The 20,057-nt window shown below is 37.3% G+C and overlaps 1 long non-coding RNA gene across 1 annotated transcript; it reads right to left on the minus strand.

Moving 5' to 3' along the window:
- Positions 1–17,882: 17,882 nt before the first annotated feature.
- On the minus strand, positions 17,883–18,958 carry LOC127528419 (uncharacterized). The gene is made up of 2 exons (XR_007935316.1): positions 18,459–18,958; positions 17,883–18,089 (listed from the first exon to the last, which is right to left on the minus strand). It is a non-coding gene; the product is annotated as an uncharacterized LOC127528419 (long non-coding RNA).
- Positions 18,959–20,057: the final 1,099 nt, after the last annotated feature.

Here is a 20,057-nt window from a genome sequence, read left to right on the forward strand (position 1 = left end):
GAAATTATTTGCAGAACTTGTCAAGTGTTCATTAAATGTCCATTTCCTGCTTTCAAACTCTCCACTTTACTTTCGCGTCACTCATTTTATCACCGCCTTTGAAACTGATCATGTGAAAAAGGAGCCGTGAAGAATATCAGTTTTGTTCATAATTGATTTGTGAACTAAAATATTCTTATAGATCTTGTGTTTATTACAAAATTAAGAAAATAAAAAATGATTATTAGAACGCTACACTAAAAAGACCTTGCGTTCACTTTCTGTTATCTTCACTTTTGCATTTTTACTTTTACTTATTTTTAAAAGTCTGCTGTAACCCCCGTGGTCGTATGCGCAACGTAAAATTATATCGTGTATGTTTTATATGTGTATTTGTGAAGGAACTTACTATATATTACGAGAAATGTTTCAAGTTGGTATTCTGATTAAAGAAAAAAAAAATAAAGCTTTTACAGACTATACACTGAATTCCTGCAGTTGCGCTTCTCAAGTGTATCCATATGTCTGTTCACAGCCGCTATGTGTAGATGTTATTCTAATTACAATTTGCAGAATTCATTCGAACCTCTGCTTTTTTAGATGCCTGTAATGTTACATTGTTTTCATTGTATTTCCTGTTATTTAAGGCGAGCAATGTTTACGCGTTTTTTTTTGAACATTTTAAAATTCATCTTCGCTGGTCCATGCGAAATATTTTGCATAACTAATTTATTTGATTGGTTCATCTTCACGTTGCTGTTATTTGCTGTTCCAAGAAGTTTCTGCTCATAGACCCATTAAATATCGGGAAGAATCGTTGTGAATTTGTCATATAAACAATTCTTTAAAATAATAACAAATTCAGATAATGCTGCATTTAACAGATAACAATTGTCATATAGCTGATATTAAATATTAAGAAAATATATAAATGCAGACTTGCAAAAACTATCTCTTATTTAAAAATCTTTTCCAGCTATTTACAAGTCTGCTCTGTAATACATTATGGAAGTTACCCCACACACATTTACAAAATTAACTTAATACTCTGGTATTTAAGATTGTCTTTTACATCGCCAAGCAAGGACATATCTACTGAATTGTCAGCAAACACCTAAGGATAATCTGTGCCGACATTATAATCGAATAAGCGGGTTCGCAACATTATAGCAAATACATCAAAATAGGCTTTCGTATAACGATGATTATATTTGGAGGCATTCATACACGGTATTGGGGCAGATTAGGAAAAACACATACAGTATATATATAACATGATCATTTATTTACCGGCATTCGTTGTTTTTAAAGAAGTGCTGAAATTCGGGCGATAAAAATCCAGTTCAAATACCTGCAAATGTTTTGGAGTATTTTACTGTATGATCAATATATCTACATTTTAATGTTCTTAATTTTGAATAAAAACGATTTCTGGATTGATGACAGTGTATCGTTTCTTTTAATTACAATAGGTGGTTCTCAGCTTAAAGTAGACCAACTGGAGTCAACATTTGAAGAAGTTCCCAACTATCTATCTATCTATCTATCTATCTATCTATCTATCTATCTATCTATCTATCTATCTATCTATCTATCTATCTATCTATCTATCTATCTATCTATCTATCTATCTATCTAATTAAGTTGTTAGTTTAAAGGTCATTATTAACAGAGTGCAGCGAAATTCTTACTTCAGATCCTGTTAGTATATTACTGTCAAAGGAGGAAAATCGCAGCGTCAAAAACATAAAACATTCGCACCAATTTATAATGAGAACGCATTTCCTGAATAACTCCGAATTAAGTATTGTAAGAAATTCACAGTGAATCAACGGAATATACAGTTTATGTGTTCATGCGTTTCCGATACCGCTTAATCCATTCAGTTTCGTTGTAATTTTAGAGATAAGGCAAGAACCCCTGGACTGGGCATTAGTATTTGTAAAAGTAAAGCTTAACTAATTCCTTTTAATTGTGCATTTGACTTTGTTTTTAGACAGCATCATACAGCTTAATTTTTAGTAAAGAGTATGTAAAGTGACATATTCGCTCTTTGACTCTCACCTACTCTACAGTATAACTGTGGATGTAGTACTGTATACCTGTATGTATGTTTTTTTATAATTGTCATTTATTTTGAGTTAAACGCTATAACATTGTCGGGGTTTTGGATTATGGACACTAGAGTAAATAGATGTGACAGCCGTATTCGCAAATGTACTGTACATTTTTATTTATACAACAGTTGCCCTGAATTTAGCTAATCAGTCGAAAATTGTTTGTTGTAAAATATACTTTCTTCTCTTTGACTGAAAAGGTGACGTGTTCATAGTTAATAGGTTTTGTGGTGTAGTTGAGCAGGAGGAGTGTTACTTGGAAAAGCACAGTCACTCACAGGTTCCCATACCATGCAGGACAATCCGGAGTCATCGCTCCGTCTGACGGGTTTGTGGAGTAACAGAGAGAGGAGGAGGAGGAGGAAGGAACGAGGCGTCGTGCGGCAAATCATGCAGGCAACCACCGGACTGGGACTGGACCTCAGGGTCTAAGCACGGTGTCACAGTCACTAATTTAACTTTGGTAAATTAAATATCAGGCCAGCAATATTGGCAAAATATATATTTTAATACATAATGCAGGAAGCTAATAGTATTCACGAGCGGGGACATTTTAGTTTGCTGTCATTTTAACATTGTTAAAGGGATAATCCTGACTGTACATGTGGATTTGACTGCCACATTTAGAAACGGACTTGCTAGTGTAACATGTAACGTTGATTTTATTATGTTTTATTAAGGGGTTCATGTAAGAGTAAATAATCGTCTTCATAATCCTTGCCTTAGAAAAAAAAAACAATGGCTAACGTATAATAATAAACAATACCACATGGGACACGTTCAGCAATTAACAGAAGAGTTTTGCTAAATGCTTGACCTGGATGAAACAAAGCACTGTTTTTAAAGTAGACGTTGACACAGTGTGTACGAACAGTGTACAGATTTTCTCAATTTTTTTTCCGTCAGGAGATATTATATGTAAGAGTGAAGTCTTTCATTCATTTTCAAATGAACAAAAAGCCGGTTTCATGGCAGAAGAGGCAGAGCAAAGACTGAAGGTACCTGCATGTTTAATGCCTTTCATGAAAGTACAGTAAAGGAGTAAATGAGATGCCATAAATTCCAATTTTGATTGAAACTAGGTAAATATGGTGGGTTTACACAGTATAAAGCAGGTGTAGATTAAACCTAAATAAATAACCACTTTCTCAGCATATGAGGAAAAATGTGTTTTTATTTGCAGCAGAATTGGTAGAATGGTTTTGCTGTCTCTTACTGAATACCTCATTTGCAATTTAATCCCTTTTTGGTTTTCACAATATTTGCACATCTAAACGTTTTTTTTTATCATTTCAGTAGGACATTTAGTAATTTGCATACATAAATCATTTGAGGATTATTTGGTTTTTGGTACTGCACTCCAGTTCAAATCCTTCACAAAGCTTACATTAACTAAAACTGAGGACCCTTTATTACTTATATGAAGACTGCACCCCAGATCTCCACCTAACATAAATGTGTAAATATCAGTGCATTACCAAATATTGTAAATATACACCAGGTAGTAAGCAATAAATGTTTACTTAAACAGGATACTTGTGCTTCTACAGGTTGGTCCAGTGCAGCATCCTGTGTTTGAATCCCACACCCAGCCATTGTCTATCAGGTGTTTGCACAGTTTCGTCTTGACTGGGCTGGTTTTCCTCCCACATTTGAAGGATGTGCTTGACAGTTTGATAGGTACTCTCTTTATAAGTATGAGTATGGTTATTTACATAAGTGGGACCTGCAATGGTTTGGTGCCCTTTTCAGAGCTGTTTCCAGCTTTGGGCTGAGTGACTCTAATGATAATTTTCAGTCCATTGCAGCCTTCAATTCGATTAAAGCAGGTTGAAACTTGTTAGGTTAGGATAAGTGTTATGGAAATAGAAACTCATCTTCTTCTCGAAATGCTAATAATTATGGAAATTATGGTGGTGATTAAAGTGGTTCCCCACTGTCTATGTTAAGCACTTTGAACAGGTTAGAAAAGTGACATATTATTATTATTGTTATTATTATTATTACAGATGCACTGTCTGAATAAATTACAGTTCTTAGCAGAGCTTCTATACTATTAATAAGTGGCTGAACAGGTTTCGAAGTAGATGAACAACTTGAATTCTTATCTGTAATAGTAAAGCTACGCTTTTCTGAAATGTAAGTTTATAACTGTCCCTCATACTATTGTTGTGTCTTGTTTTCATTAGATTGTTCCCAGTCTCCACCCATGTCTTTCAACATTATACAAAGACTATATATATATATATATATATATATTGAAAATATATATATTATAAAAGAAAATCTTGAGACAAGACTATTGCCAAGAGATTTTTTCAGGTCCCGCCTTCCTCTCAACCATTTACAGTTAATGGCCCAAGGCCACGGTCCTCTCACTTCTCATTTGTGTGAATGCTTTTGTCAGACACAGTCTCTGCGCTCTCAGCTGTTATAAATTTTTACATTTTCCTCAATTTAAGTTCCCAATAAAAGAAGACTTATTATATCCAAATGTTATTGAAGAATTTTATCCTGAACGGTTATCAACAGAAGAAATAATTACATGGGCAATCCTAGCACCGAGAAACGATGAAGTCAAACGAATTGACGTGAAAATTGTCGATCGGTTACACAGCAATGACAGTAAAATTTTAACAGCCGACAAGAAAGGTAATATAGTACATCTTCTGTGGATAACATTAGACACCAAAGGAATCTTGATATGCCAGTCGTATTAAAAACATTTATAGTTTCTCATTAGAATAACTTTTTCTATGACAATTAACAAATCACAGGGACAAACATTCAAAAAAGTCGGTTTATTTATAAGAGAGAAAGAAAGGATATTCACTCACAGGCAGTTATACGTTGTGTTGTCACAATGTAAGTCCAAACACAGAATCAAAATTCAATGTGATATTGATGAAAAGTTCATTAAAAATTGTTTTTACTGAAGTTTTACAGTAAAAGTGTACATTTAAAAAGTATTTGCATGTTAATTTCCAAAGCAAAAACAGAATGAAAATGTATAATGCAACAAATACCTCTAATGCAAGATGAAACATAATTTTCTTTCTATTTATTACATTTTACTATTTTTTACTATGGTTAATTACTCACTGTAATATAAAATATTTACTTCTAGTAGTTAGGATATCTGCGGTGGGTTGGCACCATGCCCAGGATTGGTTCCCTGCCTTGTGCCCTGTGTTGGCTGGGATTGGCTCCAGCAGACCCCCGTGACCCTGTGTTCGGATTCAGCGGGTTGGAAAATGGATGGATGGATGGATTATGCATATGTAACAATTCCTATGAAAATAACAATCTGTTTAAATTGTACATCTGCTTCCCCACACGCGAGCGGCAGATCCATGAAGTGGCTAGCGCGCAGTGCCCACCCAGGGGTTGGCGAGCGAAGCAAGCAGGGGGAAGAGCCCCCTAGTATACAGTATATATATATATATATATATATATATATATATATATATATATATATATATATATATATATATATATATCTTAAGTATTTGGAGGAGAGTATGAAAAGTGGAAAGGACCCCATAAAAAATAAATACCTGCTCAGGCCTATTTGAACAGGAGAAATCTATCATAACTATTTGACAGAGCAGCGTGTCATCTTTCTTTTCAGGCTTCCCCAAATCAGCCTTCTCCTTTTTTTCCTCTCTTTTTTAACTAGGTTTAAGCATTTTTTGTCAATTGACTTAATTTATATTTCCATTTAATTCCATTTTTTTTATTCTAAAAAGTACATTTTGGTTTGTTAGTAGAGCTATTATAAACAGACCCATATCTCCCATATAAATAACAAAAGGAAAAATCAAGTGTATTCTTGTACCTATTAAATAACATTGAACATGAAAACCTTTGCTACAATACAAACCTTTTTGAATAAAATTAGTTTAATAAATAACATACAATTAATAGTGAGAGTTACACCTATGAGGAATATGATATAAGTAACTAGCCATCCTTTAAGATAAATATTATTAAGAAGGTTAACGGACTATTACTGTTTTATTTTTGACAATACAAAACTTTCCTCTTGTTACAAAAGCTGCAGTGGGTGATTTCTTTCCAAATTGATGCACACCATTCTGCTCATTACTTCTTAAATAATACTTAATGTTAAAAATGTGTGCATCCTGAAACAGAAGAGACATCAGTGTGTTGTCTTTGTGAGTGTGTCACTCTGTGACTTTGTGCGTGTGTGTGTGTGTGTTTGTGGGAACAGGCTGTGCAATGGACTGTGTCATTTCAGTACTGGTTCATGCTTTGCACCTTTTACTACTGGGATGAACTTTGGTCCCACATGACCTTAACTTGGATTAAACATTATGCCTATGATTATGTACTGTATCACATTAAAAACTCACTACTACTCGGTCTTTAATGACTGTTTACTGTTCATGAATATTACTTTTGAAATCAGTAATTTTCTTTAAAAAAACTAGTTGTAGAAAGGTTATTTCTTAGTATGCCCCTCCCATACAGGGTAAGAACCTTCAGGTTCTTCCCAGCAATGCCACCATGACAAATACCTCCTTACACTTCGATAACTTGTAGGCCACTCTTAAATGTTGCTCTTTGTATCATGCTACACTACACTCATACAGTTATCTGACATCACCCTTGTCTAGGCTGAAGGACACTATAGTAAAAGGATCAATCCCCTAGAGTCACAATTTATTTTAGACCAGTTTTTAGGGCATCTCTTTCCTCTGGCCTGTTAGCTACATATACTTTGAACCAGCGCCTTGCCTCACATCTGGTTGTGGGCAAACATACAGTAAGTAACTAAATGGATCATTTATGGAGGGTGGCTTCAGTCTCTCTTCAGAATATTCAGCTGGCCTGTCAAATTAGATAGATAGATAGATAGATAGATAGATAGATAGATAGATAGATAGATAGATAGATAGATAGATAGATAGATAGATAGATAGATAGATAGATAGATAGATAGATAGATAGATAGATAGATACTTTATTAATCCCAAGGGAAAATTCACATACTCCAGCAGCAGCATACTGATAAAACAATATTAAATTAAAGAGTGATAACAATGCAGGTATAACAGACAGTGACTTTGTATAATGTTAACGTTTACCCCCATGATTTTTGTTAACCAATATTAACATAATCACTGAATAATGATGGAAGCCTGAAAAACCAGGTTGACGTTGTGGTGTGTTTTTGTGCTGGAGTAGCACCAACACTAGACTGTTACATAGCATTTAACAGATTTAAAACAAAGTACTGTGCTCTTTATTTTGTAAAATGCCTTCCACAGTAAGCACTATCACCAAATACTTTATAAAGCATGAAAGAGTATAATTTTAAACCATCTCAAAATATCAAGGCACATTACAGTGATTTTAATACAACGTGAATGATTGGCAAGCCTATCAGTAAAAGCCAGTATAAGTGTGCACCACTGTCACAGCTGCCGGACATACTGTGCTTTCTGATCCCTCGTCAAGATGTAAATCATTTTAGAGATGTTTTTCCATGATATGGCAACATATTTTTATGGGTTCATTTACTATGTTTTAAAAATACAGTACAATGATTTTGAAAGAAAGCTGCAAACGTATCCATTGTAATGTTTTCTATTTTACAAATATGATGAAAAGCAGTGCTTCTGTACTGATTTTCAGTTGCTCATAATAGCACACTGTGTTCAAAGGAGCTTTGTCCTGATTTGTCCTCCTCCAACAAAACTGAAGCAAGTACACAGAAAATGATCGACAGAATTTTTTAAGAAACAAGTACATACCATTATTAAAATAGAATGTACTGAAATAAACATGAGCACCAATATATTTTCCCTGAAACTGTAGGTCAATTAATTTGTCTTATCAATACAGAACTCATGGAAACACACAGCCATGGATTGCAGCTGCTTAAAAATAATTATTGTTATGAGGAGCACTGATGTTTAAGGTTACTTAGTTTTTTATGGAAAAGACAATGGAGGTTTCATGGAAAGGTTGTTACATTTATTAATCATTGAGCCAGAGAGTGACAATGTGTGGCATGTTGATTAGAATATATAAATAAGAATTTCACTGTACTCTATAAATTTGACAATAATGAATCTATCAAATATGATATAAACACATGTATATTTTTTGCCCAAGCTTGGTTCATTCAAAGCACAAGTTTAAATTTTTGTTTGCTGAACCAAGAATATTTTTCTTCATGTTCCTCATAATATTGTGTCACATTGTCTCGGCTGTGACTTCTTTCTATTTACTTTTCCACGGGAATTTGGGAAATACTGTTGTCTGCCTACTTCTGTTCTCTTAAGTTTGAATTTTTTTTCTGATATACTTTTCCTTTACAGAACTGCAGGGAGGTAGCGCCTTTTCCATGGGCATCAGGCACAAGGTGAGCACTCGTATGTGTAGAGTTACTGTAACTCAATTTGGGATGAGCCAACCAAGCTAATTTACAAACAATGAGGTGTCCAGCGGGGATTGCTAGCTCCTTGGATTATGCGGGTTCATTGCTGAGAGTACCTCATATCTACGTCTGGAGCACCATTGTTCCTTCCTGGGCTTTCCAGACTGCCCTTGCCTCCTTTCCACTATTTCAGCTCTGCCTCAATGCTGACATTCTCTTTCTAATTGTTGATTTGTCCTCCATCTTTCACTCATTCTTTGATCGCCCTTTCTAATTTACTCAAGCTCCTTTTAAACTCTCATGGGCTGCAACCCTCATAGCATCAGTGGGGAATAGTTGGGTTGATTGTGCCTGCATGTTAACAAGCTATCAGCTTGCCTTCCAACTGGACACCATGTAGCCTCATGGATTCACAACAGCGTGTACCCACACTCACTGTGCCTGAGCGCAATGTTTTTATACTAAAAACTCCACTCCGCCATGGACACCTAACAAGCTTCACCACACCAGCACATCATAATTTTAAATTGCTTTCACTTGTTGAAATACTTGCTAACTAAAAGAACAGCAAGTATTGCATGTTATATTGTGATCTTTGGGTTTTTTAGTCACATGTCTGAATAAGCTACTCCATGTTTAGTTGCTCAGTTTGGTAGGACAGCAGGCCATGGAAAGTGACTGTGTCATTCTGCATTTTGTCCCATGTGAGAATGACAGACTTGACTGTGCCTTGGGTGACTTACGTTACTATCACAGTTGCATGAAGCTTTCTTCAACCTTCAAATATGCAGCTTTGGCTCTGATCCTCTCTATGATGGAATCACATATTCACTGGTGTTATTCTCCAGAAATCATGTCAGCCAAATGAAGGCTCAGACTTCACAAGAAAATTAGGCTACAGAAGCTCAGTTTGCAGTCTTATCATGAATAGATAGATAGATAGATAGATAGATAGATAGATAGATAGATAGATAGATAGATAGATAGATAGATAGATAGATAGATAGATAGATAGATAGATAGATAGATAGATAGATAGATACTTTATTAGGATGTTTGCTTACCAAATTAAGATGATGGTTTTCATAATAATGTGTTTGTGCATATTTTTTAAATTTATATCTCATTTTGCAAAATGGCAAAGAACCTAAAAGCTTAGGTGGCCTCTGTCCGAGGACATTGTCCTTCTTGTAGTGCTTCAACATCACAGAACATTGAAGTCAACTGTATGTGGAAACATTGATTGGATGACAGTTTTTTCTTTTGTGACTAAGGAAGTAAAACAAAAAAATAAATTCACAGTAAGCTTAAAGCTCCGTTGAATGGTTTCACTGTCAACTGTGTTATACACTGCCTGGCCAAAAAAAAAGTTGTCACCTGGATTTAACTAAGCAAATAGGTACGAGCCTCCTATTGGATAATTACTGCATGGGCGATTATCTTTCAGCTGGCAACAAGTTATTTAACGCCAATTGGTGCAATGAGTTGCTTCTCATTTCTTAAACAACCAAGTCGAAAGACACATCTCGTGGTCGTGGAAAAGATGTTAGTCTGTTTGAGAAGGGTCAAATCATTGGCATGCATCAAGCAGAGAAAACATCTAAGGAGATTGCAGAAACTACTAAAATTGGGTTAAGAACTGTCCAACGCATTATTAAAAACTGGAAGGATAGTGTGGACCCATCGTCTTCGAGGAAGAAATGTGGCCGAAAAAAAATCCTGAATGATCGTGATCGGCGATCACTTAAACATTTGTTGAAATCAAATCGAAGAAAAACAACAGTAGAACTCAGGTCCATGTTTAATAGTGAAAGTAAGAGCATTTCCACACGCACAATGCGAAGGGAACTCAATGGATCCATCAATGGATTTTTTCTTCCCTGATGGCACGGGCATATTCCAAGATGACAATGCCAGGATTCATCAGGCTCAAATTGTGAAAGTGTGGCTCAGGGAGCATGAGACATCATTTTCACACATGGATTGGCCACCACAGAGTCCAGACCTTAACCCCATTGAGAATATTTGGGATGTGCTGGAGAAGGCTGTGCGCAGCGGTCAGACTCTACCATCATCATGCAAGATCTTTGAGAAAAATTAATGCAACACTGGATGGAATTAAATCTTGTGACATTGCAGAAGCTTATCGAAACAATGCCACAGCGAACGCGTGCCGTAATCAAAGCTAAAGGCAGTCCAACGAAATATTAGAGTGTGTGACCTTTTTTTTTCGTGGCAACTTTTTTTTTGGCCAGGCAGTGTATTTAACAAAGTTAATAACCTTACATCAACAAATGTCTGAAGGTAAATTTTAATTTTCCCCTTTGAAGCTTCCCACCATTTAACTGTGTGTCTTTGAATAAGTCAATAGACCAACCAGAGCTTCTCGCTGAATTACAATTGAAGACGCAGCAACTGATTAACTTTTCTTCAATCATTTCAATCCAGAATGGTTTTCGACTAGAAACTGCTGGCTAATAGCATATTAACTCCAATATTTCCTACACGCCCAACTAAAGAGATACCTGATCAATTTTCTAACTAGATTAGGACGGCTTATTTGTGGCTTATCTGAGAGGTAACTCAGTCCCTATAGTACTAGCAAATACTCTAATGAATAATTAGCATGTCACTGTAACGTATACCTTAATGTAAACATGTGTATGATTTTTGCTGTACTTGCATATGTTACACATACCTTGCATTTAATTAGACATTTAAAAAAATTGTTGTACTGAAAATACTTCTGCAGTCCTTGAAATTGGTGTAATATTCTGGGAAGCATAAGGAAGAGGGCTAAGAGGGGCATGTATGGAATTATATTGTAAATTGGGTAAAAGTCATGCATACTCCTTTTTGAATAAGATGTTAAAAGTGGGAAGGTACTGCAAGTCACTGCTGCCCTTTTGTTGGAAGCATCATAAAGCATCCATCCTTTCGACCTTTTTATAAAACCAATTCACTTGGACGCAGTCGAACGGACAGATCTTTTTTCTATGATACTGATGGTGGTACCTTTACATCTACTTATTCCAAGAAGTTCAACCATCATTCAAAGCTAACCTAACTGCTATTTCTTTACCTGTTTTGTCCTCCATCACCTATATTGGGGCATGTGTGGGTGCTTTTGTGCTAGCTATAGTCTAGAGCTAAAAGAACCTAGTATTCAGGAATAATGTCCATCCATCCATTAACCAACCCGCTATATCCCAACTACAGGGTCACAGGGGTCTGCTGGAGCCAATCCCAGCCAACACAGGGCACAAGGCAGGAAACAAACCCCAGGCAGGGCGCCAGCCCACCGCAGTCAGCCATAATGTCCTCCTGAAAAATACAATCACAATTATTTGATTTGCACTTCTTCTCAGCTTTTTGTCTAAGTGGCAAAGATTATGTGCATTGTCACAAAATAGCCTTCCCTCCTTTTCAATAGTTATGGGGCAGAAATGTAAGGAAATGCTGGAATTTACAGAGTTTCCCTCCTAACTAACTCATTCCAGAATTTTTTCTCCGCTGCTTGGAGGTTAGGCCACTTCCTTTGAGGACATCTAATTGGCTGCTCAGCAGCTCCATCCCACTTCCAGAATATAAAAGCCAGATGTCTGCTCTCTCTCATCAGTTCAAATACCCCTGAGGCATTGGGATGGACTAGCGCTGAAAAAGAGAAAAACCTTAGAGAAGGAGAGAGTGAAACAAAGAGAAAACTCTCCTCGAATGGCTTCAGTAATTCTAGTGAAAGATGAATCAGTCAACAATCTAGCTGGAAACTCACAACTATTATAAGGACAATAGAAATACATGCAATATAAATAACTCAGAAAATTACATCTGCATTTTGCTTAATGCGTCAGTTATTAAAATACACACTCAAGTTTCTTCTGATTTCAGTTAAGCATATTATTTTACAATAAAAAATAAGCAGGAGTTGGAGATAAACATAATAATTGCAGGTATTAGCCCTGGAAAGACAAAGTCAACGCTTTGGCTGCAGTGTTTATAGTACCATTTAAAGATATGCTGTATGTATCTTTACTGGTTATATTATGGGTACTGTATGTCTTTAGCTCTGCTGCCCCAGTTTGATACCCCGTGCTCAAGTCTGCGTACTCTCAGTGTTTTTATGGGTTTTTTAGGTACTCCTGTTTGCACCCAAAGACAGGCACGTCAGTGTAATCACGTCATAATATGAGTGAGAGTGTCCTGCTCAGGAAGGATATCCCATTCAGGATTGTTTATTACCTTACACACGATGAAGCCACAAGAGCAATGGAAGGATGGCTGGATTTCCTAATATCCACAACGTTTTAATAATTGTACTCTATTCTGTTGTGCACCTTCTTATTGTGCCTGTTATAAAAGCTGCTATTATCCTAGTCAGTTATACTTAAGAAGATCAAGCTGAGTAGGCCATATTCTTTTCAAGAGGCCGTCGTGCCCAGACATTACATCTTAATGATCAAGGCTTAAAATTTAGAAAATTACTTATGTTAACGTGATTAGTGTCACACAACCCTAAAAAAAGCATAATAATTTTGTGTCTGCTTAAGGGTCCTTAATTATAGTCACGTCTACTGCTTTGATAAAAATAAGAAACTCATCAATGTTCTTTGGCAGTGGTTTATTCTGGAATGATTCTGTGGTGAAATTTAAGGAGCGGGATAATGTATGGTGCTCAGTAACATCATGTAAGGGAATTGCACATTGGTTACGTACTGACTGATCTCTACGAATAAGCATTGTTTTAAATGAAATGGCATGCAGAGAATTATCTGATATCCTTACACTTGATTTCAATATTATCACAAAACTGTCAGCAGTAAAGATTGTTAGACTAAGAAAGAGTGTCCAAGAAAAGCTTTATAACATGGAAAATTTTGCTGTTCATGGCGTCTTTAGATGCATGCTACTTTGGAAGGCCTTTGTATAGTATTAGCTGTGCTGTGGATTTTAATGATTGATTACCTTTCTGTTAAAATTCATATTAAAGTGTTTGTTGGGCAGCATGGTGGCGCAGTGGTAGCGCTGCTGCCTCACAGTTAGGAGACCTGGGTTCGCTTCCCAGGTCCTCACTGCGTGGAGTTTGCATGTTCTCCCCGTGTCTGCGTGGGTTTCCTCCCACCGTCCAAAGACATGCAGGTTAGGTGGATTGGCGATTCTAAATTGTCCCTAGTGTGTGTGTGTGTGTCCTGCGGTGGGTTTGTGCCCTGCCCGGGGTTTGTTCCTGCTTTGCGCCCTGGGATTGGCTCCAGCAGGCCCCTGTGTTCGGATTCAGCGGGTTGTAAAATGGATGGATGGAAGTGTTTGTTTCAGTATGCAAGGTTGAATTATCCCATTGTTTTGTTTGAGACTTTTTCCATGTTTCGGTTCAAATGTTAATGATGTTATTTAGAGCAATGGATAAGAATTTGGCAACCCTTTGTTCTAAGGGCTCTAGTGAAGTTGATACTCAAGCTGGTTAAAGTGCTCCAGTCTTTGTCTAAAATGTGAGGTGGAGGATGTCACGAGCTAACAAGATTTAAGATTCAGGATTCAAGTGCCAAAGTCCCAAGCACAAATAAAGCCAAGGAATCCAAAAAAATGAATAACAGATAAAGAGACTTGGTCCACTATCCTGCCTAGTCATTCTTACAATGCGTCTCTTCCTGCTCACTCATTCTGCTTCCACTCTGTCCTTTGGCCTTTCTTCTTACAACAAATTGAGGTCTTGCTTAAAATTTCCTCCAAGTTCTAAGCTTGACTGCCTTATGGTTAAGCCCCGGCCAGGAGCTACTTCTGTGAGAAGCTGAAACGTCACTTTCAGGGTCAGGAAAAGTGAAGTGAGTGCTTGTTTGTTTGTGTATATATACAGAATATATGCAATAACAATATTTAATAAATATGTTATGTATATGAGTCCAATGCTTAATTAAGGAACAGATCACAGTGCTGTATTAAATATTAAGTGAACTTCACTGCTGCCTACAGCAACTAAATATCTATATATATTAGAAATGTGTCCTACTGATGGGCTGTGGGTTTCCATTTATGTGGTCATCAAACAAAATGAAAACACAGCAGCTGAACTGACATCTTTAAACATAACAAAGCTGGCAGATCCTTGAACTGATTGCCTCTAAACAGTCACTTTCTGTGCTGACAATTCTGCATTTTCAAAGCCTGTCTTTACTACTGATGTCTGCTCGAACTGTTCTGTTTCATTAGTTGACTATTTGGTTCATTTTTGGCCATTGGGCACTGATTAACTATGCAGCATACCTGCTTTATAGGACTCGTGATTTCAATGTTGCCTCAAAATATTTAGACAAAGTTTACCATCTTATGTTGGAAACATCTCTCCATCCATCTTCTAAGCTGTCTACTCATGTCAAGGCTGCAAGGAGCTGAACATGGGAAGTGTAACATAACATTCTTCAGGTAACTTAGTTCAATTCAGAGTCACGGGGTGGCATCCACGTGTCACAACAGCATTGGGCAGGAATCAGCCATGTATAGAGTGCACGTCCATTACAGGGAGCAATAAAGAGTTTAGGATTACACTAACAGTGGGAGGAAAATCAGAGTACTGAGAGAAAGTCCACAGAGACACAGGAACATTTTAAAACTCCACAGGTACTATCCAATCAAAGAATCTGATAATAATAATAATAATAATTCTTTACATTTATATAGCACTTTATAAACCCAGGATGCTGGATCTGTGAGACATTAAATTAAGCAGAAAGCATTATCCATTCTTTTTCAGAAAGTTACATTTTTTGACATATTCCCTCATAAATAACATAGAATTTTGAAGTAAAAATATTTTTCTCATTTTTACACATTTTAAAAAGATGTTTATTTGTTTATATTCACGGAACAACTATTAAGAGTACTTGACCTTTTTAGAGACTGTGGATTTGCCGCTTGAAAAGTTATCATTTTGTGACTCTGTAGTCCTACTCGGAGACTTCACAGCTCACGTGGAGACTGACAAGAGACATCTCAGAAAAGGTGCAGATATGTTGACCTTACCTGGTGATATTGCAAAATGAAAGAGGCACTTTGAGGTCGCTACACCCAACTCACTGGAGGTAATGCCAGAAACATCTCCGTAGCTGAGGTCATTAAAAAGCTCAGTAGGCACAAAGCTGGTGAAGTGTTTTAACATCTTACCAGAAATGCTGAAAGCACTGAATATTGGGAGTGCGTTTTGGATAATGTGCTTCCTCGGTGTTCAGTACTATCTTGAAGGTGGGGACAGTGAATCAGAACTGGTAAACTGCAGTGATGGTTGCCATTTTTGAAATGGGGGGCAAAAGTTCTTATTCCAGTTACCAAGGAATCAAACTCATCAGATTCAGGAGCTGCAACGTGGATTCCATTCTTGCTGTGGAACAGTGGAGCAAGTTTTTGGCCTTTCACATATACTTTTGATTCATCCATCCATCCATCCATCCATCCATTCCCCAACCTGCTGAATCCGAACACAGGGTCACGGGGGTCTGCTGGAGCCAATCCCAGCCAACACAGGGCACAAGGCAGGGAACCAATCCTGGGCAGGGTGCCAACCCACCGCAGGACACACACAAACACACCCACACACCAAGCACACACTAGGGCCAATTTAGAATCACCAATGCACCAACCTGCATGTCTTTGGACTGTGGGGAGGAAACCGGAGCGCCGGAGGGAAACCCACGCAGACACGGGGAGAACATGCAAACTCCACGCAGGGTGGACCCGGGAAGCGAACCCGGGTCTCCTAACTGCGAGGCAGCAGCGCTACCACTGCGCCACCGTGCCGCCCCTACTTTTGATTCAACTGGTAGAATTCAAGCATCTTCAACTGATATTGACAAACATTTTTTGAAAGTTGTTCTGCATCATGGCGGTGAACTATGAGCTAAATCTGCAGACATAGCTGTGTATTTATAGCCACCTTATGGCCTATTCACACAAGTTCTGTATAGTGATGGAAAGAATTCATGACTGCAAAAAAGCATCTAAAATGTTGCTCCTGGGCTCTCTTTCCATAATAGAATAAGGAGCTCAGGAAACCTGGAGGACATCATAAACAAATTGTTTCCCAGACCAAGAGAAGCCAGTTGAAGTGGTTTGGCTTGTAGTTAGAATGGTCTCTGGGTGGGCCTGCTATGATTTGTCCAAGGCATGACCGACTGGGAGACAGCTGATCCGGGACAAATTAAAGAAGTTATCTCTCCATCTCTTCTTTTCTCTCTCTCTCTCCCTCCCTCCTTCTCTCTCTGGATACACAACCAGAAAGGTCTTAAGAAGTTTGCTAAATAGAAAGCCTGATTAGCTCAGCTTAGCATGTTGCTAACACAACCCTCACCAGGAAAATGAGTAAGAAATGAATGATTATGATAATAATAAAATACTTCAGCCTATCACCTGTTTTTATTAAATGAACTTTAAAATGGTTAAAAAGAACACAGTAATTTTCTCTTTGTCATCACTGCAAATACTAAATGAATTAGCTGTACCTCTCAATCTTATACTGTGTTGCAGATGTAAGCAGGTTCACTTCACTATGGAGGTGCTTAGGTGAACTCAAGTCCATCCTTCACACAGAGCGCTGTAGCCAGTCAAGTGAAGGGAGAACTAATGTGGCCCAAGTGGCTCATTGAGTTTCTGATTGCGTGGGAACAGGTTTGTTTTCGTTGAACCCTGCTTACTTTCCCCTGGCAGAATCTCACCTTTTACAGTAAGGTGTTTCTCATGCCACACCTTACAGGTTATACCACTAAAGTAACGGATTTCTCTTTGCTCAGGCAATGTTCCCTTTATGGGAAACGAGCAATTGTCTTAGCCAGCACAGCCAAAATGAGAACTCTTAACAGAAGCAGGGTGGGTGGTCTCTTCTTCACCATGGGTGAACCCCTGTGCACAGCACATTTTTCTGGCCAAACTGGACAAAAAAAAATAAAAAATTAAGACCTTAATGCTCAAAATATAATAAGATGTACAGCTTTGGTAGTCCTACAGAGAGATGTCTGTACTCAAGGGAGGAATGAAGGAATGATAGAAAGAGCTGGAGAAGTGTGATTGGCAAACTTGTTATCATCACATCATTGGTTTGGAGCTTCTTGGGGCTAAGTGAAGAATCATCGGTAGTGATTTTTATAGTATTCATACCAAGTAATTGTATTGTATTGTAATTCTTTGTTTAAATTTCTGTATACTGTGAAGCTGTTTTGATTAATTGTTCAGGGGTTAATCACCTAATTTAATCAAGTTCCAGCTCCTACACTATTGAAATATTGCCTTCCCACAAGTAGAAATTTGTAAACATAGCCTTGACAGATTAGCAAAGCATCAAGATTAAGGCTTTTATGTAGTCATTGCACCAAAAAACATAAAGTATGCTTTCTGCAATTAATTCGACAGACAGAAAATAAACATTATTACAACATACTGTTAAATAAAATCTCTTTTAGGATAACAATGTGGAAATACATGAAACATTTAAAAACAACATGAAATGTCAACATCAAAAATAAATTCTACATTTTATAAACATAACGTCAAACTGTACAACATGTTTAACAGCAGATAAAAGGCCTTGACTGGGTATGAAATCCATGCTCATTGTCACACACGTGCAAATAGGAGGCAGCTGAAGGGCTTAAAGAATAATAGTAACACATCTGCCCAGGGGCGGCGGGGTACACTAAATCTCTTTCTAAGTCCCCTGCAGACCTTTCCTTGTAAATCCCACCAGGAACCACTGCCTCAACTCGGGACACGTCACTTCTGGTCCCGGCCCCAAGGATGACATCACTTCCCCCAGACCTCCTATAAAGCCTCACTTCCTTCCTCTGGAATTCAGTTCTGATTTGGACTCAGTCTTGTAAACTACTCTGGTCTTACAATTCTTTACTTTTGCAGCCAGGAGCATATTATATGGGTGGCTGCCCCAAACCTTTCCCATGTCTGAAGTCTCGTCTTGTTACATCATACAAAGCCAAGCTCCATATACACATTGTGCTTTGATAAAAGGATGTCTTTGATTAAAAAAAAAACATGTACTAATAGCAAAAACAAGTGAAATCCTGTGAGTGACCTGTGTGAATGTTTACATTAAATTTTCTTTAACTATCTAAAGCACAGCTCTGCATGCAATGGGTGTCTGTGATCGGCTGACAAATATACTTTAGTTTTACTGCTTCTGTCTGGCACAACTAGACCAGGTTATCCATATAAGAAACAATAATCTTAACCGCATGTGTCACATTCTCCTGAAATTTCATCAGGTTCTACCAGTTAGCTAGCCACCACATGGCTCCAGTGTTTTTTGCGTTCTGTCCTGTTACCAATTGTTGTCTTTGTGAAGTTTGCATATTCTTGCCATTATCTGTATGGGTTTTTCATTAGTTACTATAGTTATCCACCCTCATCACCAAATATACAAACTTATCAGGAAAGTCTGCTCTGTCAGAGGGCTAACGCAGGACACACTGGAAGGTGTTGTGGAAAAGAGTATGGTGGAAAAATTGGATGACATCACGAAAAACATCCTTCATCCTTTCCAGGAAATGCTCTCTTGGACACTTCTAGCCACAGACTCATTACTAATGGTGTTCCTGTGGTGGTCATTTCTGCTGGCTGCAATCAGACAACTCAATTATTCCTTCCAACATCACAAACTAAATGCTTGCACTATAAGTTAATTGTGTAATTTCTGTACAATATCTATCTATCTATCTATCTATCTATCTATCTATCTATCTATCTATCTATCTATCTATCTATCTATCTATCTATCTATCTATCTATCTATCTATTGTATTATTTGTTCTGTGAGTCCAAATCTTTGTTTTTTATGTTTCTGCTGTTCTATACATCTAACTTTCCCATTTGGGATTAATATAGTTTATTTAATCTAATCTTTGTATGTGCATTGTTGTTAATTGGTGCTTCCTAACTAGGCCTGAACAAACCTGTGTGAATGTGAGTGTGGTTGTACAGTATGTGTAAGTGGACACTGCAATGGAGAAGTACCCAATCCTGGACTTTTTCCTGTCATGGCTGTCGCAAATGTTCCATGCAAGTCCAGTCAAATTACATATTTGAGTGGCAGACACTGTTATGGATTTTACAAGAGATAGTTAGACATAGTAAAAGTCAGAGAAGCAAAAGATAACAGTTACCCATGAACAGAGTTTAAGTGAATTTCCTAAATATAAAGTCAATAACAAAACTGAAATTATAACCAAAAGTTCTTTACTAGAAAAGAGTTCTAAAACAGTTTCATTGCATGTCATTCCTTTATTTTGTTTGGAAGTTTTAAACCGAGTGTCCATCTTTTATACGAAGTCTGCCATGTCCTCAAACTTTGTGCAGGATATGCACTACACACCAAGCAACACACAGTGTCATAGAGACCCAAATCACCAAATTGTTGGTGCCCATAAAAACCACACACACAAAAGAACAGCGGTAACTGGGATGCCGCCAAAATAACAGTAAAATTATAAATTAATAATAAAACAAAAAACATGTTGTTTATATAATTCTGACAGGTTTCGGCTTTGTGCCCAGTGCTGCTGGGA

This window comes from Erpetoichthys calabaricus, chromosome 6 (assembly GCF_900747795.2).
Source record: "Erpetoichthys calabaricus chromosome 6, fErpCal1.3, whole genome shotgun sequence".
Lineage (NCBI taxonomy): Eukaryota > Metazoa > Chordata > Cladistia > Polypteriformes > Polypteridae > Erpetoichthys > Erpetoichthys calabaricus.